Raw genomic sequence first — 6,958 nt, forward strand, 5'->3', positions numbered from 1 at the left:
CACGTGTGGCCATAAAGTTTGATGACACTCCTATAGAACACTTGCATGTGTGAGAAATTCAGCCCCAAATAACGTTTAACTTGGCAACAATAAAGTTTGGTATCAATGTCTACTTTGACTAGAACCACAAAAAAAAGTCTCAATAACACATGCTCAAAAACATACAGGGCACAGATATTTGGCTTGAAGCACAGCAGAGAAGTTTGATGATGCACCATAATTTTTTGTTTTAAATTTAGCTCACAAGACAGTTTACGTTAGCAGGATGAAATTTTGCGGGCATGTGTTAAATCTAAAAAGTCTCAAATCAAATAACCATGCCTAAATATCCTAAGGAAGTCTGCCATTTTGAATTGAGGCATGCCAGCAAAGTTTGATTACTCGCCATGACAAGATTTATTTATTTTTTATTTTATTTTTTTCAGCTGCCAAATCCAGTGTCACTCATCAACCTAAAATTTGGTAGGGAATGTCAATCATGAGTAGACTTACAAGAAAAGCCTCGGGAACACATTCATTAAAACACTTGGAACATCCGCCATTTTGTTTTGAACTGGCCATTTTACGGCCATTTTAACCATTTACAGGGTCATTTAAAGACAAACATTTCTCACAGATTTTGTATTCTTGATACCAAATCGGAACCTCAACCAAATCATGTTAATATTAATAAAAAAAATTTCAATGTGGTTCTTTTTTTTCCCATATTAAAGGGATACTTGACTCATTGAACAATTTTTAGCAGTGAAAAGTTCACATTTTGTCCAGAATGAATTTGATAACTTGCTGTCGACTGATTGATGACATCACCTGTGCTGAGGAAGTCGGTAATGGCCGATCATGGCTCACCTGTTTTCTGCGTTTGGTCAGTAAACTGAGCCATGATTGGTCATTAACTACTTCCTCAGTTTAGGTGATGTCCTCATCAGTCGACAGCAAGTTAGAAAAATTACTTTTTAAAGGTACTAATTGTACATGAAAAATAATGAAGTTGCTACATTACTTATAGACAAAATATTAACATTTTACTGCTGAAAATGGCTCAATGAGTCAAGTATCCATTTAAAGCTCAGCTCATTGTTAGCGTTGCCATGACACAGTTTGTTTAAATCAACGCAATTTTTTTTTAATGTGGTTCCAGTTTGCGCCGTGACATGTTTCTGAGCAAACCCGCAAACGACAAACACCCTCGTCCATCTTTCTCCATTCTTGTCCACTGAGGTCACAGCGCATGCGAGCACATGAAAGCGTTGCCATTTGTTGACTTTGCGAGCAGACTTTCCTCGTTAGCGTCGCCTGCTTTCGCTCTGGCTTTGCTGCTTTGCACTCCGGGTTTTGGGGGTTTATCTTAGCGCGGCTTCTTGTGAGCATAATAAACACGAGCTGAGCTTCTGTCGCAGAAGGCAGGTTTGAAAGAAACATTCTTTGTGGGTGGCAACGGCTCATTTATGGGTCAAGATGCGAACAAAAACCAAAGTGTTCAGAAATTGGGACTGCAACGGTGAGAACAGGAGGGGCACGTAAACTTTGTGGCCAAGTGGCACTTTTAAAAAAATTTTTTTTATTGACAGACAGGACAACAGAAAACATAGATGTGGTTTTAAAACAAAAAATAAATTAAATAAAATTTGAAACATTTGTTTTCATTTTGAAATAAATGTTTTAATAACCAAATGTTATTCTAATAATTAAATTGTGTATTAACCAGTTAATAAAATAAACAATTTTATGTATTTTTTTTTTTATTTTTTATTTTTTTTACAATAAATAAACAAAATATTGATAGAGATGTGAGAATGGAATGGGTGCATAAACTTTGTTGTCAAGTGTGAGGTTTTTTTTTTCCTTTTCTTTTTTTTCTTTCTTTTTTTGTTTTTTTTTGTTTGTTTTTTTAATTAATAGACAGATTGGCCGGCACATAACATAGATGAGGTTTTATTTAATTTAGTTTTTTGTTTTAAAATTTGAATTGTTTTCATTTTGAAATAAATGTTTTAAATTAAATTCTAATTAATTTTATATTAACCAATTAATAAAATAAACAATTTTATGTATTGTAATTTTTAATTATTTACAATAAATAAACAAAATATTGATATAGATCAATTGACTGCAAAGGTGAGAATGGGAGGGGTGCGTAAACTTTGTGGTCAAGTGTGAGTTTTTTTTTTTTTTTTTTTTTTTTTTTATAATAGAAGGGCCAGCACATAACATAGATGAGGTTAAAAAAAAATAAAAAAAAAATAAAATTGGAATTATTTCTTATTATTTTGAAACAAATGTTTTTAATTAAACATTTAATTAGTAAAATAAAGACTCTTGTGTATTTTTCCTACAGTTTTATTATTTACAATAAATAAACAAAATATGGATAGAGATCAATTTAAAATAGAGAAAGACTAAATATATTGTAATGGGGAGAGGACTAAATAGTTATTTATTTCTTTACGTTTTGCCTTTATGAACTTCTACTAGGTTTGATGAGAAACAGAAGACCGGCACAGCTTGGAGTCAGTAAAAGTTACACAACCTCATCATCAACATGACATCACTATCAATACATGCTGTGTGGTGGGATGTGTTAGTGCATGTGTGTGTCAGCCATTTTGGTTTGAAGCCTTTCATTGCTTCTTGCAGCCTTAATTTTACCTGGAATACCAAATTTTGCACTTTATTCCTGCACACTAGTAAAGCGATGTCATGTTGTGCTGCCTGTGAGTGGATGACATCATCATTAAATGGCTCTGCAAATAACCTAGCAGCAAACGTTTGACATCTGTGGTGCCCTCAGCACACAGACAACCACGACCGTTACATTTAAAACAAACACGGAACACTACACTCGCGTTGAAGTCCCCAGAAGATTCTAAATCTGGATCAGATCAGGACAACACCTGGTTGCATGCACACAGCACGATTGTGATTTAAACCGGGTAAGACGAAACACATCAAAGCCAAATTTGTCACCGACTAACTTTTAGTTGAAGTAACAAGTGACATGATGAGTGAAGCATTTCACACTGTCAACATGAAATCACTTTGATGTGATAATAGGGTGAGCGGTGAAATGGTCGTGTGGCTAGGTCATGTCGACAGATGTTTCATTCTTCTTCATCTCTTTTTTTTTTTAACATCTGCCAAACAATTGAATGCATGTGGTTTGTTTATTAGTTGCTAGGAATACGCGGGGAAATACACAACTGATTTCCATAAGGCAAGTCGATTGAGCCAAATTATTTATTTATTTATTTTATTTTTTATTTTTTTATTTATTTAAATTTAAACTGGTGAAGTTCTGGCTGGTTTTAGTGTATCTTGACTTGTTGAATGGTGACATTTAGTAAACAAACAAAATTAGTTCATAGTCATTTTTAGACAATATATGCAAAAAAACAAAAAAATAACAATAAAATTGTTTTTATTTGAGTTAAATTCTTACGACGGCGTATTTGGGCCACGTAGAAATATATTTTCTTTTAGAGGGCGGGGGCAAAAAGCCGAGAATAAAAGTGGCAAAGTTTCCACTTTTTAAAATAACAAGAAAAAAAGTGGCAAATTTGCCACTTTTTTTCTCGTCGTGCAGCTGTTTGTGTCATGTGTAGTGCCGGCAGAAAGGAAACGCACGTGTCACGCTGCACAAGTCACAGTTTGCAAAATGTCTATGGTGGAAAGAACTCGTTAAAATGTACTTTTCGGTCAGGTTTTCAAACAAGGAGATACTAATTGCTTTAGCAGAGATTATCAATATCATAATTGCCAGTTTATAAAGTGGCAAATGTGCCACTTCTTTTCTCGCCATATTGCCCCCGCCCTCTAAAAATATATATATATATTTCTACGTAGCCCTAATACGCTGTCGTAAAGTCTTAACCGTATAGGAAGTCAGTTTTTCTTTCTTTCTTTTTTTTGTTGTTGAGAAATTCACCTTTTTCAAGGATAAAATCATAATCTGTCACGATTACTCATATTACTCAAATCAAAAACAGGGTAAAGTTGGAAGAATAAAGCTGTATTTTACTAAGAGAAAAACGCATGTGCAAAAACACTTTTTTTTTTTTTTTACCAATTACAACTCAGCAAAGGTCTGCTGTGTGCATTCTGTTTGCCTTCAAGTTCTCTTTTGGGGACCCCCTACTGAGTGTTTGTGTATTTCTGCTGATTGCAAGAAAATAAACATTAGCTCGGTCACACTCCAAAGGCCTCATTAAAGCATAAATGCTTCAAGGCCGCCGTGTTTCGCATCTCCTTCCCGCGAAGACTTGAAGCCACCGGCGATGCAGTGGAGCTCATCTCAGCCGGGACGTTTGGGGACGTGCCGTCGACTCGCCTCCACCCCCACATCGCTGTGTTTAAGGATGTGGTCCATTTGTGGTTACGTTTAAGAAAGTGACTCATTGCCTGCTGGCCCGCAACCGTCGGACTCTTCTTTTATGGTGCGCCATCTAGCAGGGAGGCGCACAGATGATGAAGCCAAAACCATGGGATGCCAATGGAGGAACGTCCTTCGAGAAATGGCTAACATTGCGTTATTGTTCTAACAATTTTGAACAATTCAGTCCCTGAAGCTGGTTCAACTTAGCAACATGGAATTTAGTATGCTTGTCTACAATGGATAGCCCAACAAAAACGTCTGAAGAACGTATGCCCGGAAACACGTGAAATGAATGGTCGAGAAACGGCAAACAATTCAGTTCGAAAAGGTCTTAGTGAGAAAATTCAGCCCATGAAGACGGTTCAACTTAACGTGAGATTTGGTATGCATTTCTACAATGCTTAGCCCTAACAAAAAATAAAAGCAAACAAACAAATCAAGTCTACATGGTCTAATTTAACCTTCCCGTGTATTTGAAATTTCAGCCCTTGAAGCTGGTTCAACCAAGCAACATGAAATTTGATGGGTATATTTATCATTGGTAAACCTAGAAAAATGTCTTAAGTAGCGTACATACACCCGAAAAAAAACAAAAAACGCCTGAGATGAGTCAATGAAATCAAAAATCCATTTTGGGTTAAAGCAGCCATTTTAGGGTCATTTTGTCCATTTCCAGGGGTCATTAAAGATAAACGTGTCCTAACGTAATTACTATCAAATTTAAACTGAGACAGATGAGCGGCGCGAAATGGTGAAAAATGGAAGTTTCCATCATTGCGTGTGGGCGGAGTATGACATCAAAGATTGATGACTTGTCATAATATACAAAACCAATAACTCAGCTCCACAAGGGTGGAGCACCTCCTGCTACTGAGATAATTTGTTTGAGGTCGTGCCCTCCACCCCTACTGGACATAAATTTAAAGCAGGATAGCCACGCCTGCTACGTGTGCTGAGTTCTTAGGTATGGGAAATCCCTGAAAATTGTTCTTTATTTGAGAAGAATGAAGAAACGAAGCAGAAGACAGGAAGTGCAGTTTGGAATTCTTTCATCCCGTTGGGAATGGAGAGATTGGGGAAATTACAGGATGGATGATGTGATTGTTGATGACAGTTTTGACCTCAAGAGGGAGGGACTGCTGCTTCTGAATTCTTTTTTTTTTTTTTTTTTAATGCGTGTTTATGGAGTGTCACAGAGGAGAGGTCTGTGAACTAAATGATGGCATCCTTTGCTCTTCCCTGATGATACATCAGCAGGAGTGACCTGTGTTGCTTTTAGATTCCTTTTTTAATAATCTGAACTTCCTTTTCCTGTCTGTGACTCCCCATTTCCATCCTCTTCCTGACTAATGGGAACTGCACAAAATACTTCTTTCTCAGCATTATTGTTCAACACTGCAGCTATTCAGTGTTCAATTTTTAATCAAGTGGAGTTGAAAGCAAGCCCAGTGGACGCCCTCTCGTATTTGGCTTGGCGACTCGGCCCCGTGAGCCGGAACTTTTGAGAGGCGTCCAATGGCTGATGCTGTGTTTGAAGAAATGACTTAGAAGTGAGGCAATGGGCCAATGCCGTTCGTGTGTCCGCATTTACAATTAAATTTCCCCAGCGAGGAGGATCGATAAAATCTGATAGAAATCACATCATTAGTTTAATTTTGTAATCACAGTCATGCAACCTCACCAGCTCGTCATTTTTGAATGACTTTGATCGTTTTTTGAATTGGAAACACAGGAAAAGGGTTTTGTTTTGGCTTGTCGTTTACATAACCAAAGATGAAACAGGATAAACATTGCATTCAATTTCAAACAAAACGATCATGTTTATCATTATTATCACAACTTGACTAATGAAATGTCCACAGTAACAAAAATCACTGATGCAAGCACCGAAGGTTACATCTGAAATTGCATCCAGGAAATATGTTTTCTTTTTGAACAGAGATATAGGTGGCCCTCGTTTTTATGACATAATCCAAATTTGTACGTATATCGGTGGTCACAATCCTAAGCCGACTCAATGGGGAAGAATTCCACTCAATATAATATTTTTTAAAAACACTTGTCCATTAATGTATGACATGAAAATATCTAAACAGATGTGCTAAATATGGCAGTAATGTAAAAGTCTGTAGCATTTAAAATTCTGAAAACAGTTCTCAGACTGTACATTTAAAGAAAAACGACACAGTTGTCATGAAGTCATTTAAATGGTTGCCGGTGAAAGTGGAGAATATGATTAAGTGTCCAATTTGAACATGTGCAAGTATGTCATGACCCAAAACGACAACTTTTACAGCACTTATAAGCCAGAAAGACAACTACAAGACAGCGCCAGCTACTGGCCTGGCATTCACATTGCAGCATATTTAGTCACTTTTTTGCTACACTTATGTGAGTGTGAATTATTTTATGGCGTAATGCTGTTTTCACGTAAACATGCCCCCAACAAGGACCCACACCACTAGGCGAGCAAGAGGAAAAGCGTTGAAATCTTGCGCACGGGTTGACCTTCTGCAAGCTCGGTCATGTATGTGGACTTTTAGCTTCAGAAAGAAACGGGCCCGTGTGTGTGTGTGTTAAAACTGA

Source organism: Festucalex cinctus, chromosome 18, assembly GCF_051991245.1.
Source record: "Festucalex cinctus isolate MCC-2025b chromosome 18, RoL_Fcin_1.0, whole genome shotgun sequence".
Classification (NCBI taxonomy): Eukaryota; Metazoa; Chordata; class Actinopteri; order Syngnathiformes; family Syngnathidae; genus Festucalex; species Festucalex cinctus.